The following is a 24104-nucleotide window of genomic DNA, read 5'->3' as shown; positions in this document are numbered from 1 at the left end:
CCGCAGTTCTGTCTCCTCTCCTTGTGTCTGCTTAACGTGAACCTGGTCAATAAAAACCTGGACTTGCTTACATGTTATCTGTACATGTTCCCTGCTTAGCTCGTGTTCATCGTATGGACCGAGATGCGCCTTCGTACTCTCCGCTTCTGCCGTTGATGGGGTTCCCCAGAGGCCGAGCACAATATACAGAGAGCATGCTGCAAATCTGGACATACCACGCCGTGACAGAGGTGGGGATGCTATATTCTGAGGGGCGCCTACAGACATTTGACGCGCTGGTGGACGATTTCGACCTTCCTAGGGGTCAGTTCCTGAGGCATAGACAGCTTCTCACAGAGTGTCGCACACAGTCGCGAGTGATTGATACGGAACCCCCCACACACCCGGTCATCCACGCGATATTGCAGATGGGGCCTGGGCGACACCTAGTTACTTGGATATGCAAGGCGGTACGAACCCTGAGGCAACCCACACTTGCACCCCTCAGGGAACAATGGGAGCAGGACTTTCGTAGGCCACTACACGACAGGGAATGGACTAGGGCCCTTGAATACACAAAAAAACTGTCCCGTAATTAGCGCTTCAAGAACATACAGTTACATATACTACACAGGGCGTACCTCACTCCTGAAAAACTACAGAAATACTTTCCTGATACACCGTTCGCCTGCCCTAGGTGTCTAGAGCCGGCTGCCTCTTTCCTACACATGCTATGGGAGTGTCCGACACTTCATAATTACTGGGGAGCGGTGCATAACGCCATTCGTGCACGGGGTTGCAGGACCTATGCACATGGGAGGCCAGCGCCTTAGGCATCCATGGGTGACACAAGAATAGGAAGGTGGAGAGGCGTTTTGCTTTCCTGGGACTTATCCTGGCCAAAAGATGCATTACTATGCACTGGAAGGCACCGGAGGGACCTCCCCTGGTGGCATGCGTGGGGGCAGTTAAGAAGTGGGGGAAGTGGGGGAAAGCGGAGGAAACGTTACTTCGAACGGAGGAAGCCCGGGGGCATCGCAAACACCCTATTTCCCTGCCCTGGGCGATGCTAATGCATTCCTTCGCACAAGAAACACTACCGGTGGCGAGCCCGCGAATGGTTGGCTCTCAGGAGACTTCCGCGACTCAGGAGCCCGCTCAGGGCGGTTAACAAGAGGCCCGGACACCCGGTGGGTCCTAAACGTAGACTGTAACTGGTACCCTACTAGGCCCATGCACGGAAAGGGATCCATACTCCCGCCTTCGTCCCCGCCCCCCCCTCCCCCGAACCTTCCCTGCGTCTGCGAACACCTAGCAATGCGACAGGCATGGACACTGCTCTCCGATGTTAGACTCACAATGTTTATAATCCCAGATATGGTGCACTCCCCAGTTTACATATCCCCAGTTCGTTAATAGTAATTATATGGCTGCACTTCAACGACCTATGGGACAACCCACTCAGGGGATACGGATACACATAGCAGCCCCCACGTAGTGCGGCATCCACAGCGCGCTTCAGAGGGATGGGCCCAGACACAGGCTTCGATAGCCGGTTTCTAACTCAAAGATAAGGGAAGGACCATGACACTCTAAGCTGGTGAGCTGTGCTGACTATAATAGCCGCATCTGTACACGTTGATTCAAGGGCGCATGTTTACTGTAATTCCGAATGTAAATTTATATGCAATGTGTTTACTACAAATGCCAATAAAAAGAGTTTAAAAAAAAAAGTTATCTGTACATGTTCCACTCAGCTTTATGACCACACATAAACGCAAAGTTTGGAAGCACACAATGGCGGTTCCCCCGTTGAGGCGGAGGAGCGTCGCCCCACTGCTCATAGAGCAGTGGAAAGGGAAAAAAGAAAACGATAATAACAAGGTTATCGTTTTATTTTTGGTTGCTGCAGGCTGGGTTAGGGCGGGGTTGGGGACCCAGGGTCGCAGGAGAAAAGGGCTGTGCACACTAAGTGCGCATGACTGCTTGGCCGGCTGTTTTTGGCTGGCCAAGCAGTCATGTGCCCTTTGCATATTCCCCACCAGGCTGTAATGGACAGCCTGGTGGGAAATATGCACAGGCTCCCAGTCGCGATCTGAACGCTGATTCACGGCTCTCAAACCAATCACAACGCTGCATTGCAGAGTTGTGATTGGCTCCGGGTGCTTCGGGTCGGATGCTTCATGCAGCTTCTTCCAGAGCAGGGAAGCGGAGGAGAGATGCGGCCGTCCGAAATAATGTTTTTTGTTTTGGTTTTTATATCCCCCTTCACCCCCCTCCATTCCCTACCAGCCATCACTGGAAGCACTGTGTGCATCTAGGCTGGCTAAGTGACAGAATGTCGGCTCCCCAACCTTACCCCCATGTACTCTGTGACAGGTGCTACTGGAATGACCATGGCATATAGCCCCATGTATTTTCATTGCCGTCAGTGTTTAATGGGGACCAGTGATTGCAACTGGTGGGTACCAGCACTCATTTTTGGGGACCAGGACTACATTTTCATCACCAGACTTTGATTCAGGTGTGTGTAAACCTGGACAAAACCCTTTGGACCCAAACCAGAAGAGGGTAACTCCGCTCTACTGTGCATAAGTGTCCAGTGGGATTCGTTCATAACTAAACACGTGCAGATCGTTCCTCAATATATTAATACTGTACTATTTCCGATTTCATTATGTACCACATTAAATGTATTATTTGAAGAAATTACAAGGCCTCTCTTCTCAATGCACATTCCATGTATTCAATATTTGCTAAGTACACCAAGTGCAGACATCGCAGTGCTTATTCTGTTGAGTGTCTGTACATTGCCGTAAACATATAAGCATCAATTGGCGTGTATATACATTAAAACCACGGGAGAGCCATAAATCCTTAACTGCAATACCAGTCTAAACGTAATACTGTGCTGTAGTAGATGTCTCGACTTAGTCCTCATTACACAGGTCTCCTTGGGGCTAAGCCATCTACTTCACATGCTGCCAGTGATGGATTACATGTGACCCCCTCTCTATTGGTAAGGGTATGGTGGTCAGCCAAGGAGCAATGATTTCTCAATACTGAGGGCCCTCATTCATCAGTACGTGGACCGAACCATTTACAATTCCCAATTGGAGTGCCGGGGTCCTAGGATCCTCTATCGGTTAACTAAAAAATCAATTCCAGATGGACCCGCATAGGTCTCATTGGTGGTGGTCATCAGGGACCACACTCCCTAAGCCATGTTTATTTTTTGTCTGGGCGCATGATCCGAAGAGTCCAAAAACAGCACGCAAAAGGGTGAGTCTCCAGTTTGTCCACATGGGATCAACCATGTTCAGTGCGAAAGCTTCACAAGTGTTCATTTATCACTGCACTCGGCCATTCACTCTTCCATGTACTCAATCGGCCACTCACTCGTCCATGTACTCAATCATTCATCTATTTGTTCAACCACTAACTCATTCTCACATCCATCCACCCACCCACCCACTCCCACGCACAAGCAAACTTCCCAATCAATGGATTTTGGTCATATATATGGCCCTGGCGGCTACAACACTCGTGGCGATCTACTGGAAGAAAACACCGTACCCCCGCTCAGTTCTGGATTGGTTGGGGAAGATCAGATTAGTGATGGCCATCAAACTATTTAAATGAACTCATAGGATAAGTGTAGCAAGTTTTACAATCTGCAGTGACCATTGAAGCATTGCTTGGATGGTGGGTTCCGAATACTGTCCCCCTAGAATGTTGCGGTCAATCCACTTGCTATGGGAGCAGTAATCCAAAGCCCTACCAGGAACTCTCTGCTCATAGGCTTACCTCTTCTGTAGAGCCACACATAGTCACCCAGTACAAGATACTGCGGATTTTTGAGCAGAGAATCCGACCTGGAAAGGGAGGAGAGACCGCTCCAATGGTGATTTTATCTTTTTAAGTGGCCTGTATAAAAAAAGTTTGCTAGGGTGTCACTTAAAAGGCTGCAGCGTGTGTGTGTGTGTGTGTGTGTGTGTGTGTGTGTCTGTCTCTCTGTCTCTCTGTCTCTCTGTCTCTCTGTCTGTCTGTCTGTCTGTCTGTCTGTCTGTCTCATATTTCTACTGACTTGGTGCGATAAGGACTACTCGCTCCTTCCTATAGTTTCTTCCAGGTCCAAAAAACAAAAAAATAACTCCACACCTGCACACCCTCTTAAACAGGGCAGGACCAGGGAGACTACAAATTAACAAGTAAGAATTACAAAATTTGCCCCTGCACTTTATGAATGGCTGGGTGGAATTAATTTGCCCGGTCTTTGACAAAACAGCCACCCATCTCGCCAAAGCTCAGTGGGGGACTTATTTTCCTTACCTAATGGCCCCGGAGGAGATGGAAATGCGCCCACTGACTTTGAGCCATGTTTCCAAAGGTGTCCCAGTGGCACGTGAACCTCCTGGCCTGACCCAAGGACTAGGCAGATTGCTCTTGTACCCCCACACACCTTGCATAAATATATTGTGCTTTTAAAACCACTCCAAAACTTGCTTATGGGTCAGGGGGTTGCTATTGCCCTCACCTTGGCCCAAGGGTGGGGGCAGTTTCTATTTTTAAACCCTCACAACCTGCAGGAAGACTGTTGGTGTGGCTAATCACCTGCCTTCCCAAGGGAAGGGGGATTTTTTGTTCCCTGCCGATCCTCCACATCTTACCGAAAGATGGGGGGGGGGGGGGTTGCCTGCAGTAAATGCTGAGAGGTGCACCGTATGCAGTTTGGCAAACAGGACAGCAGAGCAGCTGTCAGCTGTCCCAAACTTACTTCACTCCAGGAAACATTAGGACGAATGTGAGCGGAGAGAGCTAAAACTGTCCAATTTCCTGGTCGCAAATTACAAAGGGGCAAAATGGCCTCCGTTGTCCAAGCAAAAAATTCGGTTTAAGGAGACTCGGGACAGCTGGCCCGCTCGCCTCTTCCCAATTTCCAAACAGGGAAGCCTTCGCCTCCATTTTTCCAAGGAAGGAGGCCACGGACAGATGTTAATTGGGCAGATGCTCTCCTCTCTAGTACACGCAAAGAATCCATCTGTTTGCCTCCATCTTCCCTTACATCAGGACAGGTTTTCGCAGTGGCATTCGTGCACAGTTCCTGAAGTGAGATGATTTCATGAAAAGTCCTATAAGGACAACCTGTTTTTAAAAGCTCTCCTGGTAGCATATTATGGAAGATGCCAGAGGGCATAATGCGAGTGTGCCAGTTGTTTGCATACAGGAGCATTTTTGTGTTGCAGATGAGCGCAGACGCTTGTGTGGTTCCTTCTGTAATACAGGTAGCTGCTCCGGCACAAAATATGCAACCGCACGATCAATAGAGGTGTTCCCTCATTTGCATGTGGGTATGCACACGTACAAAAGGATGGAACCCTTTGCCCCAGTGCTATATTATAGACACAGGTGCAATTGTAAAGAAGCTGTCAGGAGGAGCACTTGTGTGCGTGCCATATAGAAGTGGTGCACCCCCCACATCCCTTGTAAGTGGGGCATGGGGTGCCCTGGACTCATCAGGCACCCCTGTGCACGTGGCTAGTCATTCACTGCACCCACCTGCAGGATGGTCCCTGGCCCCCCTTTAAAGTGACCCCAGTTCTCCAGCTGCAAGGGAAAGGCTGGTGGCTTCAAACAGCCTATCACTAATGTGCTAGTCAGAGCGCAGGTGCAGGTTCATGCCTGCACCCTAAGCAGCACATTGACTGTAGCAACATGCTTTCTCCTAGCCTGAGCCTGGTGTAACCAATTAAGGGTGTGCTGCGGCACCAGGTGTGACAAACCCCATACGTAATACAGCCTCAGGTGTTTGCAAACACTTGGAGACATGAAAACACACGTCTGCTAGATTTCACTGTAAGAACGTTTACCCCCTGAGATAAGTCAATGGCTAAATCCACAGGGCAAGGTATCAAATAGTTAAATAGCTCAGTGGGTTAAGGCACATTCTACTGAGATCTGTGTATTCAACAAGTCTTTTGTAAATACTAGTAAAATAATTCTGGTGATTGATGTGGGCTGCAGTAAACTGCGTGTAACCTGTTGGTAACAGGTTTGAGGCTTCTAAAACTGCTCAGGGAGTCCATGCATTTGTTGCAGAGATCCAGGTACAACCTATCGGTCAAAGGTTTCCAACTCTCATAGGATAGCTGTGTGGATTATGCACCCATTGTGCATATAAAATGCACCGACATGTAATTGTCCTTGCTTACCCTAAAGAGTGTCTACCGCAGTTTCAGCAATTTCATATTTATCAGTTTCCTCCGGAGCATAGCCATCTGTAGTGCAGCCGGTGCACTGGGCCCACAGGTCTACGGTGCCCATTGGACCCCATTTTTTAGGTCTCGCCTGACCCAGCGCATGCGCTGGTCTGGCGAGACATTTTGTGAGGGCTCCAAAAGTGCTACCAGGCCAGCCTAGAGCTACAGTGCATGTGCGCGGGCGCGCGCGTCGTGCTTTACCGCGATTACTTTCACTTTCGCGGCCGCTTTGATGTTTGATCGTGATCACTTTAATAGATTGCAGCAGTTATAACAAGCATTGGCATAGCCAATAGGTCTCGCTTTTGGGAACTTATAAGTGTTTGGTTATGCAACTGTTGCATGGCTAAACACTTATAAGGTCCCAAAGGCGAGACCTATTGGCTATGCCAATGCTTGTTTTTTTTTAGTTTTACATAGCGCAAACTAGACCCGAGACATCTGGTCTCAGTGCGCTTTACATGAGCACCAGTTTCGTTACAGGTTGACACATTCATGTATTTTAGGCACGGGGAGATTAAGTGATTTGCCCAGAATCACAGGATGTTGACCGTCGTTGCAGAGACTCGAACCCGGTTCCCCAGGTCGACCGCTCTAGCCGTAAGGCTTCATCCTCTCCTCAATTATAGCCTGTTACCTAACTGCTAAACCAAGGCATAGGAGTACATCCTTTCCCATACACTAGGCCCAGGACATTCTTGCTACGCCTCTGTTTGCTCTGTAACACATTGTTCAGCTTTATACATACAAACGTTTGCCTTTTGAGACCAGTGGAGAACTCCCATCCTTTGGCTTTTAGCTGATTTATAAATTGAGACCGACTATCATCAGAGGTGTGTGACTGGTTTCGTCTAGGCCAGTGGTTCTTAACTTTTCCACTTCTGTGCACGCTTACTGAAACATTATTGGAATCCAGGGACCCCAACTGAGTCATTACTGGAAGCTGGTGACCCCGGCTTAGGATTTTTGTGATGATTTGAACCACAAAACACAAAAATTACAGAAACAAGCATTCATCAAACAAATACACAAATTATGAAATGTTATTTCATTAATTCAAATATTTAAAAAAAATCAAGTTTAATAAAAATGTCGGCGTTTTTCTAAATTTGATCCAAGCCACTCATTCTCCATACTGTATTCCATTTAAATCACTTCTGCTGCTCCCACAAACCAATCTGTGAATACTGACTTCATGTTTAGCCTCCAGTTTCGAATTCTTTCACATTTACAGAACGTCTTAGAAGTTCTGATTGTACATTTTTCTTCTTTATTTATATAAATGTATTAATCTGTTAACGTTATTTAATTTTCAAAGCGTCCGCAGACCACCTGAGTAGGGTTCACGGACCCCCAGGAGTTTCCGGACCACAGGTTAAGAACCACTGCTCTAGACTATCTAATAATACCCAATAACACTGGGCTAGCTACTAACCCTTGGATTCCAGAGCAGTGTGCTGTCTGGAATAATACAATCCAATGCCTCGCCGGGGGTATTAAGCGCTACATAATTGCAAATACAACACAATGCTTCCATAGAGCTAAATGTGAGGGGAGTAGGGGGCATTGCTTTTTCTTTAACGTTCATTCGCCGGGGGAAAATCTGACTGGCCAACCTCTGGAGAAAGGCAACTCTGCCGACGAAACATCGCCCACAACGTTCGCTTCTCTGACTTTCCCTGAGAACGGGAACAAGTGTTGCAAGGCAATGCAGTATTGTCACTTCCAGTAGCATCCGCCCCGCTTGCTCACCATCAATCTTGCGTGGGTGTATGAAGCTAGACAGTGATTCATATAATGTCATGCCCAGCATTAACCCTCTGTTGTTGGAAATTGTGCATCTCTATGAAATCTGGCATACTTTGCAACTGCCCCCTTTACACCCCCCCTCCCCAACCACCCCAACACACTTGCTCAGCACCTGAACATGGCACGAGTATATGGCACATTGACGGTCTGCATCCTCGTGTACGTGCTGCACTCTGTCCTATACCGTATGCTGTAATGTGGAAGTGGATGTGGCAACTTGGTGGTTCCTAGTTTGAAACGGGGGAACTAGTTTTGAGTCTCTGCGTCGGTTCAACATCCTGTGATTGTGTAAATCATTTAATCTTCCTGTGCCTAAAAACAGAATGGGACTGGTGCTTATGTAAAGCGCTCCAATACCTTTGGGTATAGTTTTCACTATATAAAGCTAAAACCAGCTTTGACAATGCCAATAGATATGGCTTTAAAGGAATGCTGTATGGTAATGTGAAGCATTACAAGTATATAGCATGGGAATGGATATGTATGTGTGTGGAAACAAAGAACTGTAGGATAATATTGGTGTAGCTTAAAAGGTCAAGTGACAGTTGCACTTTCAAGCCAGACCTAAAACCTCATGCAGGTTTATTACTGCCTGCATCCCATCAGTGCTGCTGGCAGTGAAAAAAACACAAACTATCTAGTTATCTAAGACACTTTCATAACATTCTACGGTCATGTGTGCCCCTCAAAGTTCAAACTTAAACAGCAGGGAATAAACAAAATGATCACCACATAGTGGAGGGCCGGCTCTTTTTTTGTGGAAGCATATATGATCTGCCCAATAAAAACACGTAGGACTGCCACCCGGTCTGTGGGCGGAGCCAAAGGCCCGTCTAGTGATGCTCACATAATTGTCTGGAGACAGCTGCCTATCAAGTGTGTGTCCACCGTGCATGTATGTGTTTTTTGTTTGTTTTATGTCGACGTTCTATTCTACCCTTCAGATATTTTTAATTTGCTAAACTAGCGCACACACACTCGGGCCGTTTTTTTTTTTTTCTCTTAGGTCGTGGAATAGCCTTTTTAACTGACGGGAAGCTGGCAGGGGTATAAGTGCTCTCGTGCACAGGTGCTGAGCACGGCACATTGCCCAGGCAACCTGCGATTCGAACTTCATACTCACTCGGCACTAGGACCCAGCGTGCTTTGTGGGAGTGGCACCTGGTACACAGAAGTTCAGTTCGATGCTGTTTATCTGAAGCTGCCTTTCCAATTAATTCCTCGAGGTGTGAACGGAGACTGGGGAGAATTGGTTTCAGGTACTTGCCACTGCATATTTGAAAATCAATTAAAATCCACAATCTGTTTAGGGGTGAGCGCATTTTTACTGTAAAGTTGATGCCTCGCATTAGCGTGTTTATTTATTGCTTGCATTTGCTACGTTGCATCGATGTCAAGTGGCACTTTTCGTGTGACGCTTTCGGCTAGTACTGCCTTTTTATTTATCGACACTTTGCATATTGTAAACTTTTTAATTTAACATTTAGGGCGGGAAACGTGGTACAACAAGCCGCAGTATACATTATGATGTTAGTTAAAAACAGAATCCCTGCGCGAGGAGTCCGATGAGGTGCCTTCGCTTGGCAGCTATGAATTGTTTTTAAATTATGTGGTGTCTGTTGTTGCAATAATTATCAAACACTACCTCATGGTGTCAAATTTTAATTAAAATGTATTTAAATTGCGAGTTTTATTGGCTGAGACATACACATAGTTTGTATTAGCTGACTGCCACCGCACACTACAAACATTTTACTGAAGTGTTTCTTGGCATGGCAGAAAAACTGCAACTCCTGGTATCCCACCTTTTAAGCAAAGAAACTGACAAGCTAATAGCTGGTGAATGCACTCACATGTAGGGTGAACAGATGACATCATGTCCCCGGGACCCCACTTTCCAGTTCCTGGTTTTGATGTAATATATCGGTGCATTCTGGGAGTTGTAGACTTGGTTCATTTCAATTGTGTTCATTGGATAGACCCAACTGATGATGATGCTAGGTAAAAGCAAGATCTAGGAATGGCAAAGGGGCGTCCCAGTATGCTTCAGTGTGTCCCACCCTCCAAGATGGGCAGATTATCCCTCTGCAATTTAACATGGACGCGGGCTCTGGGTGTTACTAAAGCAAGCACGTAGATGCCCGCCCATGCCACGAATGGGCCTTAGGGCCAGGGTGTCTGCTTCTCTTTCCACTCAGGTAAACAGAGCACTTGTTTTGTCCCTCCTGCCATTTTAACTCCTGCTTTCTTGGCCTTGCACCCTCCCACCTCTCAGTTACAGACTTTGCACCCCCTCTTGTGTACACTTGGGTTATTCTTCTTCTGTGCTTCAGCCCTGTCTCACCATAGCTCCCTCTACTGAGATTCTTTCTTCACTACACTGCTTCCGTCTCCACCGGAAAATGAATACCCCGACTTGTAGCTGTGGCCCACTTAAGATATTTTGTATTCTACTCCAAGCCCGTCCTTGGTTAAGGATACCTTTTAGTTTACGAGCCTCCTTTTTGACCTTGACATCTCCTCATCACTGAATCATGGCTGAGAGAGGACTGTACTTCTGATATTCTTCTACCAGATCCCCTCTGCCATTATATTAAACCGCTTAACCTACCTTCCCGTTCCCGAGGAGGGGTTGCAGTAATTCTCAAAGACTAACCCATGGTGCCAAATGTTATGCCCGACCATGTAAAAGGCAATCTGCAGCCCTTACCTTGAAACCCACATTCTCGATAAAATAGAATTTTTTACAGCCTTCCTGGCCCTATCAAATGCTTTAAGACCGAACTGCTTGAAGTTGTTTCTACTGTTAGCCTAGATGCCATCTAATAGTCCGTGGGAATTTCAGAGTTCATGCCAAATATAACAAAGTGGTCCAAGACCGAGTTCAATCTTCTTTGACCTGGCAGCTCAAGCAATTATTCTTGACTGCGTAACCATGACGTTGGCCAAACTAGCCTGAGAGGTGTTACTCACCCTCATCTCTTTAAGCAAGTTTATTTGGACCGATCATAAAGCTATTTTTGTCACATTGTCTACCCTCATCAGTCAAGATCCAAATCCAATTCCCAAATCCCTCTACCACGTCAACCTTGGTCCAAAGTGAACTCTTCTGAATTTGCTTCAGTTCTCGAAAGCACAGTTCCTGCTCCCTCCCCAGACATAAATCTCTCTTGTTTTTCAAGGGTGTTTCCATGCTGTGACATTGACTCACTTCCATTCTGACTTTAAAACCAATCGCCATTGAGGTCTCTCAAGGCTTCTGATTGACCACACGCTCTTTAATGTCTGTGAACACCCTGGTCACTCCTTTTTCTTTGCTCAGCCTTCACTCCTATGCATATGCCAATAACACTCAACTGGGTTCTCCACCTTGACTGAGACCTTCATTTTCTACAGTACCAATTCAAGGAATGCCTCTGCTCTCTAGCTAACCAGATGTCCTCAAACTCCCTCAGGCTCAACATTGGCAAGACAGAGGTTCTTGTATTTGGCAGCCCATCCACCTGGACCTTCCATTTGTAGGGTGGTGTCCTTGGCACAACTCTTATCCCTTCTTCTAGTATTTGGAACCTTGATAAAACATTTGACAACAAACCTACTTTTGAGGCTCATATTAATTACCTCTCTTCAATATATTTCTTCATTCTAAAGGTTATCTGGAATATACTCCCTAGTTTCTCAAAAAAACTCTTGTTCAAACCTTGTATATCGCCAAGTTAGATTATTGCAATGCTGTGCTTCTAGGTCTGTCCAGCTACTTTATTTAGAAGCGGTGGCTTATTCAAAATGCAGCTGCCAGCCTTATCCTAGGGCTACGCAGGAATGTTCGTGTCACTGTCCATATTTCTGCCCTCTGCCATATTTCCGATGTCTTTTTATTGTAAATTCTGTTTATTGAATATAGAACAGATAACAAAGGCCAAACAAGTACACTTGTCCCTGTAAGAAAAGCATCTAATAAGCCCACATTCCATGTTACATGGTGAAACGTCATAATAAGACCATACAAAGCGGAGTCGAACCCATGCAAAATATCACCAAGTCTTTCATTGTGAAGTATGCCAGAGTAGAGGAGAACGATACATGCTTTACCCCCATCCCCAATTATCCTAACAATATACCAGTTTCCAGGGGAGAGTAAAGGGACAAAACTAGAAAACAAGAGGCTCTCAGTAATCCGGGTGCCGAATGGAATTCTATCTTTGGCACATCGATCCAATGTCTTTTTTAATCCCTTTGTGTCGGTGTCATATGGCTGTGTACAGCCTGCCATCCAACAGTTACTTGGCCTGTTTGCTCTTTCTATAATCCTGGATGCTGTCTTCACTCCAGTACTCAGCATCTCGATAATGTTCCTAAACTCAGGAGAGCCCGCAGGCAGCCGCTGTTTTCCGTTGGTCACCTCGCAAGCTTGGAATGCTCTTCTGCCTATCATCTATGCAGAAAAGTGCTTTGTCTCATTCCACAAACTCCTTAAAACATCTTAATTTTTTTCTTAACTCTTGCAGCACCAGGGCACCCCTGTTGGGTATTTGCGCGCTGTATAAAAACCAAAATCAATCGATTGATCCACTTGTCAACCTGTTAAAAACAAGTAGGGGAAATGCAAGCAGAGAAGCAAGTGAGTGATGATTGGCAAATGTAAGTGTGCGGTGGGGATTACCAGCTGATACGTATAACCTCGAGCATTCACTACGGACTACTCGTGATCATGAACAAATCTGGTCAAGCCATGGGGATTACCAAGGGAAGGTTTGCAAGTCTGAGCTAAGTGATTGGTAGAGGTGGGCGAGCCAGCAAATTTCCAGGGCGATCCAAACTATACCCAAGCCAATAGTTGGGCTTAGCCTCGAAGCGTACTATGAAAATCATGCAAAAAAAATCATATAAAAATTTTGAAGTCTCTTCAAATTTCTCTTGTTTGTTTTTAAATGTGCTATTTTAAAATATGGAAGCGTTGTACCTTGGTACACTAGATTAAATCATGCATCGACAGGCTTTTAATAAAGTGATAGTTTCTAAACATGAACGTAGAAACATTGATGCCCATTGCCCGCCCCCCAGACAATAATGCGATTAATTATCTAAGTGTTACGTTAGTTGCCATGTGTACTCTGTATGTGGCCTACATTCTTATTATGCATAGAGTAACATTTTAGTCTATTAAATCAAACTCGATATTTTTGTACTGTGCTCTTCCTGAACTGTCATATTTCATGATTATTTCATGTTAGAATGAAGAAAAAGGAGGTGGGGGAAAAATAAAAATATTTGCCGATCAAACAGTTTGATCAAGTGGGGAATCCGGGATTCATCCTAGGTTTTCGGGTTTCATTATGACAGTTCAGCCGCTAGATTGGTATCTTTCGTTCTCCTCTTTTACGTCCAAGGTGAATGCTTTGTCGTCTTGGTGCATGAGATTAGAGCGTGGGAGGCAGGAAGGAGCCATATCAGAGCTCGGCTCGTTTTGGGCTCAAGGGTCCAAGCGTACCTCAAACGGAGCCAGAACCAGGTCTCTAGCGCCAGCGTTCAGTGGCTTGTCCACCCCTAGTTTGTGGCTAACTTGAGCCTGCTTGGCCAGTCGTAGCATGATTGAGTGGTAGTAGGCAGACCGAAGCAGGTGATTGGAGTTAGTAGTTTGTGGGGCACCTAACTGGGCAAGTGGTTATGATTATTACTGACTGCACAAAATGGGTACTACAGGACAGCAGGGTAGATCTAGATTGCAAACCATGAGTGAAGGAGGAGCTTAGGAGTTACTTGAGAACTTGTCATGAACAAGCATTGGCAATTCCTGCTGATTGAAAGTGACCCTTTAGTTATAGGTGCACCCAATAAGTCAACATGTATGCACTGCATTACTCATCCTTGCACTCATCCACCAAATGACTCAGTATTGTAATCACTCCCTTACTCGTACATAAAAGACGCAAACACAAACTCAACAAGCACATGCAAGATGAATCTGAGAAATATTACATAGTTGATGTGGGTGAAAGCAAGTAGATGTTAGCAGCGAGTGTTGTTCCGTCTGAGTGCGTGAACTGACTCGTGTAACTAAGTTGTATTGTGAGTGTGTTGGGAGTGAGTGAGAGAAATATCACTGTGCTTGACTGGGAGGGCTATTGGTTGTGCTTGGGAGGATTGCAGGCATGTTGTGAGGGATGTTACCATTGGCTGTGAAGAACATTTTGGTAGGGATGTGACTCTATATGGGGACTGGCATAGGCACATGATGTTGGCCAGTTCTGTACATTTTGAGGTTGAATGATGTTGCAATGAACTTTGGTCATTAATGATTGGTGTGGGCTTTAGTTGGAAGTGGAGCAATGGATGAGTGGTGCAAGGGGCTGAAGTGTGGAGCGTAATTGTGGTTTTGTTTTGGAAAGAGAGATGTAAAAATTGATTTGTGGGTGACTAGGTCATGCTGTGCAAGACTATATGGGGTTGTGAATGACATGAGTGACTGGATGGCACGAGCGACTGGTTACATAGGTGAGTGTTTAAAATATTAAATTATGTGAACCGGTAGCGCAGTGTGTGACTGGCTGCAGTTGATTGGTCTTGTGATAAAGGATAGGATTATGGGTAGTGTTGCTGGTTAGTGTGTGGTTGTGCATACCTGGCGTTGATGATTAGCTGTGGGTGAATGTTGCAAGAAGATGGAGAGGAGCTGTTTAATTAAAAGGTGATTTTTTTTTATTAAAAAGTTTTAAGGGCTGCACCAATAGGTAGAATGCAAGTGATAAGAGTTGTAGAGAGAGGTGTAGTGATTGAGTAGTAAAGCAACAGAAGTGAGTGAATGCCCAGCAGGTTTGTGAATGGCCAAGGTATTACGCGTGGCGAGTGGTGAAGTTAGTGGTTGTAATAAAAGGCTCTGTCATGTAATAACGTGCTTATGAGATTGTGCGAGTGATTGCTGCTGAAAGTACGTGCAGTTGTAACAGCCCGAAGGAGAGTGAAGAGGCAAACACTTAGTATTGTGTGTGTGCTGTCAGTTTTTGGTGCTGTGTCACCGCCTACAGGAGAGCATAGGGACCTTTCCCCTCCGGGAAAGGGGGGGCCTGCAGACGCCCACCCCCCTTAGCTTAGGCAAACAGTGCTTCACTCTGTGAGGTCCGTGTGCAGGGGTGAGGCCTCAGAAAATGGAAAACATACAAAGAATGTGGGTTGTTTTCCAGCTCCGCTCCTCGCCTCTCCGTTCTGCCCTGCCCATGAATATTAGAGAGCGGACAGGCTTCAGCCTGCAAGGAAGATGACTGACCATATATTTTTGGGGGAAAACAAGGAAACAGACTGGCCAAATAGGCAGGGACCGCCCCGTTCCTGTATTTTGCTGATTGAAAAGGGGGATAATCACATGAAATAAAACATAGTATATGCTGAAAATTATTCTTGGCAAATTAATCATATGCAAACTTCAGTAATGCTTTACATAAAGGACTGTAGCCAGATGTAAAAGGATTCCCTTTATGGAAAAAATTACATCTAAATGCCCAGAAGACAATGCACAAGTGTAGATGTAAACGGGAGCACGTGCTTGAAGTTAGGAAGGATTCCACGAGCTATTGCTTTACAGCGTGTTCCCACTTTTATAATAACACATATATTATTCAGTTAATTAGAACTGTTGCAATGCAGAAAGCAGCTATACATATAAACTCAGTAGCGAAAGACAAATGCTACATGCCGTTTAAAAGCTATAAAAACTAAACATCCGAGTGAAAAAGTGCTCAGGGTAGTAACGGCCAGACCAGACGTCACTACAACTTAAAACGATACATGGCCCCAGGTAAAAACTTTGTTTTGAAGTATGTATTAATGGGACGGCTCTGAAATGCGAGCGGGCCAGGGCCTGCGGGCTGCTGCCTTATGCGATTCCCTAGACAGCCTTTGAGCAGTCCGGATCAACCAAAGCTGCCAAAAATTGCTTTTGTGCGGCCATCTTACATTTCAAAAGAATGACAATAGCCATTTATCCTAGTAATTTAAACAAGTTCGTAAAACCCAGCTGCATGTTTCAGTAGCCCCCGCTGCATGTTTCAGTAGCCCCCGCTGCATGTTTCAGTAGCCCCCGCTGCATGTTTCAGTAGCCCCCGCTGCATGTTTCAGTAGCCCCCACTGCATGCATGGTGTCCTTCTCTGGTTTATATGGGGCATTTTTCAATAATCGGCACCAGGCAGGCTGAATCCCTTGCAGGCCATTAACTCTTCCCTTAGAATGATTTTAAGGAGCTGTGATTTATTTGAAAAGTTTGTGCTATATAAAACAAGACCCATCAGAGCGCTGTACATCAAAGCTGATCAGTTAAGATGGTAAAGGAGAAATTAATAAACAGAAAAGAGGTTACACAGGAAGCGCGTTGCTTAGTAGGAAGGTAGGCCTAAGCTGTAAACAGGAAATGAAAGTTTGTTTGGAAGGTTATAGGTCTATTGTCGCAAGTAGCTATTCAGGAGCAATCCCTTGACTTTTTTATTTAATGCAGCGGTCGATGGGTTAATTCTGATTTCGGGAGGGAGAGCGTTCCATATTCTCGGAGCAAGACCGGAGAAGGCGCGGTTGTAGGTTTTCTTTTCGAATTTTTCTAGTTTCAACAGTAGAGGGTTGGAACTTCTGGGGGCACGATTACCCTCTCTTCCCTCTCACTTATCTTCATTGCACAAAGCCAGAGTAGGATAAGGAGAAATGAAATTACCAGTAAATAATAGAAGCATTAGCATGTGTACTCCTGTACCAACAACGAAGTATAGTATAGCTGCTGCACCAGCTCGGTGTTGATTAAGCAGGCCGAATCGCAATCTAATCCAGGCCAGAGATGATGAAGGCGGGAGGCAAAACAGGCGCTTCAATAAATTACATTGGGCTAGCTTAAACCAAGATGATCACCTATTACCCTGAAAAGTCTGATTGCCATAGTTTAAGGCCGGTAAGAATCTAGCTTTTATATTTTCCAGCACTGGAGCAAGGGAAGGACGAGACACTCACTTGATGAACGGGACCGAGAAGATGAGTGTAACACTGATTTTGGTTTTAAAATGGTTACGGGCAACCGTATTCAAAGATATTGTATCCTATGGCCCTAGGAATTGGGAATCCCTTAAATGACCACAATACACTATTTTACTGAACAAAACAGCATTTGCTTTTGAAATATTTACTGACATTTGTCACGGTAAACCTCCAGAGCCATCAGCAAGCATTGGAGACCAGGACTTGTCTAATCTAGCAAGACCGTATCCTCAGCATATTGTGCGATTGACATGGGCATCCATCGTAATTTTGATGGACAGACCAGTCATTCCTAAGTGCTATGCTATGGTCTGCTACATACACATTAAAGAGTATGGATAAATATCCCATTTCATCTTTCGGGCTCTGTTTGCCTTTATTGGGTCTGTAATGGATTTAGGCTTCCCTCGATTGACACAAATTCACGTTTCATAATACGTTCTCCGCATTGCGCTACGGAATAGTGCAGGACGCCCCATAGTTGCAGCCACTGCTCCATACTGTCGAAAGCAGCTTGAAAATCTATGACGCAAGCGTATAAAGGGGAGCAGTTGGGAACTTTGTGTTCCAACAGTATTCTTGAAAGCCTGTCTGAAACTGGTCAAGTCCTTCAAATCTTCTAATATTAGGGAGGCATACCTTTGGCCTTTACTGTCGATAAGGGAAATCATTTTGTAGCTTTTGGGGTTTGTACAGCACCCTTTTCATATGGAGATTCATCTTGTATTACCCCTGTAGATATGGAGGATACATTTCTTGAAGAACAAGACTCTTTTTGGGTGTTATGGTCCAAGCAGACTCGCCTTTTATCAGGCAGTCGAGCGTCAATCAACTTCCTCCATGGGATTTTTGTATAAATGTAGAAGAGTGTAACAATTATTTTAAAGGGGAAAGTGTTATACTGTCCCTTCCTTTATTCAAGCGGATTACCGCAATAGCCCCGTTCCAGCCCTGCCACCTACTCATTGTCCTATTATGTTAACACTAAGAAATTACCTGTTTTTATGCACTTCTTCATGCCACACTGCTGATATATCCAAGTGCTGTAAATAAAATATATTTGTTATACCAATTTAAAAGGTACTCCTTGAACTAGCCTTGGAAGTTGGGAAGCCTGAGTTGGCCTTGATGAGGCCCAAACTTGTGGCCTGCAGATCCCAGTAGATGAGGCACCTTGTTGGCATATCTGTAATCTGGTGTTGACAGAGAGGGTATAAGATTGAAGAACAGGCAGAAATTGTGCCAGAATGAAAAGTATATAAAAAAAAAATGACGGAAAAGAGACTTGATGAAAGGAATGCGGGCAAGAAAAGCATATCGAAGATTACAGACGGCTGGACCAGTAACCACAAGGAAGAAAGCAGGCAAGTGGCGGAGAGAGTGAAGGAAGGAATAAAAGAGGAAGCAAACACAGAAGGAGCAAGGGCTGGCTGGAGCGGGGTCCTGTTTCCACAAAGAGGTGATAGTGATTGAATGAAGTATTCCGCTGTGCTTGTGTTTGGACTTCATCACTTCTTATGAGTTTAGAACTGAGCTCGGCTAGATGAGTCGCCTTCATTCTGTTTGTCCCATGCCTTCCACAGTGCTACTTGTAAGAGCACTTCTGGTGTTGTCAATTTCGGTGAAGTCATGTGTTTAACAGCTCAGAACCTCCAGGGAAATTAGGAAGTTGACTCATCTGTCTGAGTAGTGTTGCAAGTGGCTGTGGGGTGTTCCCAAACTGGCAAGGCTTACCACACCCTGGTGCAGCCACTTCCCACCTTGAGCAGGGTTTACAGCGGCTGATTTATTTGCACTTGTAGTAGAGAAATCTGCAGTGGTGAATCAATTTATGTCTGCTAGGAATATTTTTGTGAAGTTTATTACCATGTGGAGTGTGAGTAGGGTCCATGACTCAAGAGGTGATGCCTCATGTGGGCCACAATACTAATCCCTGCACCAGTAATGGACACAGATGGCTTATTCTTCAGTGGGTATGCGCATATATAGTTAACACTATGTTGTTTCATGTGTAAAAGTTATAAACAAAGAGGTTCAAACGAAGCCAGGGCACAGATAGTTAAAACCATGTACCTTGATAACATTTCAGTAAGCGGTTTTAGGAGTATAGGCCTCGCTATTTAGCTCTTTAAAAATATTGTAAATATTAATCTGTGAGGCAATAAGCAGCGTCTTTGCCAATGTGCCTGCATTAGGTACAATACACTCAGTTTGTCAGCCTTGGCGGAGTCAAAGGCGGAGTCAGCACCACCTGGTTTGAGCCTATGACAGACTAGTGTCAGACAGATTTTGGCAGCTAGGTCTTACCTCTCTTGAGCTATGTGGTATTTTGACTCCACTCAAGTCTTAGCATCTTTTACATCTTGGTTTGAAACGTATGTTTAAAGCATGCATTATGCAACCATGCAGCTGTGTGTAATTGGGCTTCTGACCAGTAGCATTCCAGGACAGTGGGGGGGTCGGGGGGAGGGGTGGGGGGGGGTAGGGGGGTGAGAGCCTGCATCTTTCGCTGATAGTCTACCCAGTATCATCCATACGGGCACATATGTCTTTCCCCTTCACCCCATGTCCTGGGGTAGTATGACTGCAGCCCATTATCCTGGTTCTCTAACCGGTGGACCAACTTTTCCAGCTTTTATCATCCCAGGGTTACCACTGTTTAAAACTGGGCCTGGCACCACAAATTCTTTGCTCCTGTTTGTGCTATGGGAACTCCTGGATGCTCCACCCAACCAAAAACTTTGAATGTGTTTGGCTAGTTCTGTTATTCAGTATGCTGAACGTCTGGTAGTACCCGGGCACTTTGGTATATTTTATAGTCCTTTTCTAGCACTCTGTCCCTCTTTCAATTGACATTAGATGAGTTTGATCTTCAAATTGTCTTGTGGCCCTGTCAACCTTTTTTTATGAGCTGGCGTTCGGCACCCTTCTGAACATTTTTTACATAGACGATGGATCCCCACCCCAGTTTGGGTCATGGGTTTTGGAATTGAGATTTGGATTGTTTTGTAACAGTGTTTGACCTATAACTATGTCAATAAAAAGGGCTAGGATATTCTGGTTTTTGCGTGGATCCTAATCGTAACTTATTTGACATACTTGTACATAAAGACCAATTTGGTCCTATGTGTAATAGCTCTGAATTATTTAACATTTCCTGCAGAATCTGAATTTGTAACCCACCACAACCTCCCACTGTAAGCTTTGGCTGCTCGACATCACTTCTGCTTGAGAGTAAAATGCCCAAAGTATGTACCAGTTTATCTATTTTGAGTGCACCAGTGCTTGTTTGCCTGTGGCACCAATGATAAAAGACCGCTACCACAGATATGGTGCTCTGATCTCCATCGGCCCTGGCATCCAACGGAACAACCTTACAACAGTCTTTACTTGCAGGTTTTTTGTATGTGACTTAGACAAACTATTTCTACATGGATGGTAGTCTGGGCAACATTATTCAAAATGGCATTCCTGTTCTTCCAAGCAAGACCAGGATTCCTTGTTGATGAATAACCTTTTGAATATTATCCATTGATTGTATTCTGTTCTAAAGCATTGGTTATACACGCATGTCTGTGTGTTAAAATTATAGGCTGGTGAAGATTCATCCTTCACCAGTAGAGGTCCGCAAAGTCGGGAAATTTGTTCATACTTACATTCGTACAGAATATTTTGTACCTTTATGTTAAACATGGCATCTTTTGGCGTGGTTTTCCCCTGTACTTTTAGCCTCTGACCTCCTGTTTTAGATCCTGTGCTGAATTTCGTTGCTGGTGTGAGGACTCTGGGCACTTTACGACTGCGGACCAGTGCTAAAGTTCAAGTGCCCTGTCTAAAATGTAAGGTAAATGGTTTCCCCATGATTGACATATTTGATTTACTCATAAGTCCCTAGTATAGTGCACTGCCTGTACCCAGGGCCTGTAAATCAAATGCTACTAGTGGGTCTGCAGCATTGACTGTGCCACCCACATGAGTAGCCTGGCAAACATGTCTCAGACCTGCCACTGCAGTGTCTGTGTGTGCAGTTTTAAACAGCCATTTCGATCTGGCAAGTTCACCCACTCAAAACCAAAGGAAATGATGGACGGAGTGTTGAACATTGCAAGCACTCACTCCCAGTCAACTGATCTGGGTTTAATCCATCACCGTTCTTTAGCCCACTCTGCCACCCAAGTTCAGACATGGCCATATGCAAATCAGTCTGACCCTGTGCCTCATGGGAACAGTCCAGCCCAAACGGCCAAGCCATGTCTTCCCTGGACCGGAAACAAGCTTCCTAGGACCGGTTTCTGGCATTTCAGCCGTCTTCAGCCAGGCTTGCTTGAATCCAGTGGCAAAGTGAGCAAGGGACTCACACCTGAGCATACCCTGCCAACTTATGGCGAACAAAGCAAAACCGAAGGAAATGATGGACGGAGTGTTGAACATTGCAAGCACTCAACCCCAGTCAACTGATCTGGGTTTAATCCATCACCGTTCTTTAGCCCACTCTGCCACCCCAGTTCAGACATGGCCATATGCAGGGAAGACATGGCTTGGCAGTTCGGGCTGGACTGTTCCCATGAGGCACAGGGTCAGACTGATTTGCATATGGCCATGTCTGAACTGGGGTGGCAGAGTGGGCTAAAGAACGGTGATGGATTAAACCCAGAACAGTTGACTGGGGGTGAGTGCTTGCAATGTTCAACACTCCGTCCATCATTTCCTTTGGTTTTTGCTAAGTTCACCCACTCGCCAGGCCAAAACCGTCTGTTTTACTACATGTGAGTCACCCCTAAGTTAGGCCCAAGTTAGCCCCATGGGCAGGGTGCAGTGTATTTAAAAGGTAGGGCATATGCCGTTGTGTTTCACATGTCCTGGTAGTGAAACACTGCCTATTTGGGGGTTTCACTGCAGCAAGGCCTATCTCTCCCATTGGGTTAGCATTGGAGCGGCCTTGTAACATCTTACAAGTGTATCTGGCAATTGAGAGCTGATAGAAAATTGGAGTTTGGTGTCTCTGGACTCACAATTTAAAAATCCATATTTTAGTGAAGTTGGTTTTTAAATTTCAGGTCTGAAAATGCCACTTTTAGAAAGTTGAAGATCACAAAGGCACGTAACTCACGCACCAAACGGGCGCACTGCTTTAAATGGGAGCTTTTCCCTTTCCGGCACATCACTTTCATCCATATTTTTATCAAAGACTTGACCTTTTAATCACGAATTTTGAACCATCACTTGCTTGTAAATACCACGGAGACAGCGAAATTCCATTTGGCTGTTTATTAAACATTTTCAAATGCGGCTGCTTTCCATTCCAGGCTTTTAAACAACGGCAGGTGTAATTTGATAAACACCAACGTAGGCCCTGTTTATGCAACCCAATGCATTTCGAGCCATAGGCTCTTCGTCAGGGGTTTCTGCAAGATACAATGAGATCAGCTATACCAAATGCATCGAACATATAGACTATTTCAACATCAATAAAAATCACGTTTTTGCTGTTGTTGTCTGTCCGATTTTGGTAAGGCATTTCTTATGAGCATCAGAGCTTGCCACAGAAGCAATCCCTATGATCAAGAGATTGACCTTCTGCTTGTGGCGGATGACCAAATGATAGCATTGATCATCAGAGCTTGATACCTTAGCTCTATCGCATACAGCAATTTGATGGTAATCCTTGCTCTGCTCTGAATGCCAGGGCGTTATTACAACTATCTTTCTATTTCTGTGTATCTCCCTATGTGCTTTTGTGATTGACCCCCAGTTCTCTTGTGTATGTAGAATTAGTTAATAATAGGGAATTAGGACTTGGGCAGGTCATTAAATATAGTTTCCCTTAGACCCTGTTCTCCCACCGGTTTATTGATTTTCTTACTTTAACCATTCTGTGCCCCTGTCTGTGTCTGAATGCACATCTGTGTCAGTATGTCAGTTGTACTGTTTGTGGATTCACTCTAGACAGTCGCACAAAGGGATCCGAGTTGTGCCCAGCATATCCTTATGGACCATCACCAGGCTGATGGGTCTACCTGAGCTAGAGCGGTGAGAGCATTTGATACTGACACCTGAATAGGGCTGTGCCTGTGCTCACACAAAGAAGTCTCCACCCCCTGTAGTGTGTCTGGAGCCAGGGCAGGGGAAGGCAGGGTCTTGTGCACTACAAAGACTTTCTTTTGAAGTTTGCCTACTTCAAAGGCAGAGAGGGGTATAAGTAATGGTACTCTGACACCATATACTCAGAACACTTCTGGGTTGGAGACATTCTGCCTGAAAGAAGAGCTGGATGGCTGTCAGGAAAGATTGCCACTTTACTGTTTGCTTTGCTGTGTTGGCCTGCTACTTGCTGCTTCTGTCCTGGGAGTGAAAGGATTGGACTTTGCTTTCTACATCGTGCACCGCCAAACTCGACGCATCGCCACTGCCTGCACCGGAGTATGTTCCCCGCTTGACGCAACAACCGTGTCTTATAACACAGGCCCCTGTTTTTCGTCACAGCGCTTCCAAAGAACTGCCACTGCATGAGTCTCAAGTACCGCATCAACAAAGCCCATGATGCATTGGCCCGACTCAGACGCAGTGCCTGCTTTTAAGCTGTGGAGTTGATGCAGCGCGACTTGACTTGCGACGCATCGTCCCTGGACACTTTCCTTCATTGACACTGTACCACAGTAAGGAACCAAGCATCATGCCCGATAACAACACATTGCTTCCCCTGTAACAGTAAGGAACTGACGCATCACCTCCCCGCCTAGCAGTAAGGAACAGACTATTACCTCCCCTGTAATAGTAAGGAACCGACGTTATCAACTGCTTTTTCGATGCCTTCTCTCCTCTGTGCCTCGTATCGTCTTTGATTTTTGACGCTTTTAAGGTACTTTGTCCTTCTAAAGTGCCACCATTGATTTTTAAGAACTACAACTTTATTTAATCTTTGAAAATTCATATCTTCACTTGTGTATGCTGGATTTCTGCTGTTTTGGTCTTGTTTGATTCAGATCAATCAATCAGTGATCTTATAAAGTGTGACTACTCACCGTGAGGGTCTCAAGGTGCTAAGT

At 45.3% G+C, this 24104-nt stretch overlaps 1 protein-coding gene across 13 annotated transcripts in view; it reads left to right on the top strand.

The window, feature by feature from the left end:
- GPR160 (G protein-coupled receptor 160) overlaps positions 1–24104 on the top strand; it is a 210156-nt gene that overhangs the window by 119888 nt on the left and 66164 nt on the right. For 4 of the 13 annotated variants that reach the window (XM_085635131.1, XM_085635124.1, XM_085635129.1 and 1 more), the window contains exon 1: positions 9060–9307. The exons of 8 other annotated variants lie outside the window; for them this stretch is intronic. The gene's annotated coding sequence lies outside the window, so the exon portion shown is untranslated. Of the gene's footprint in view, positions 1–8861; positions 9308–24104 lie in introns of those variants that run through there. One more of the 13 variants, XM_085635122.1, reaches the window with a different exon arrangement.

This window comes from Triturus cristatus, chromosome 11 (assembly GCF_964204655.1).
Source record: "Triturus cristatus chromosome 11, aTriCri1.1, whole genome shotgun sequence".
Taxonomy (NCBI): Eukaryota; Metazoa; Chordata; class Amphibia; order Caudata; family Salamandridae; genus Triturus; species Triturus cristatus.
The sequence above is the reverse complement of the archived record's forward strand: the minus strand, read 5'-3'. Positions and strand labels throughout refer to the sequence as shown.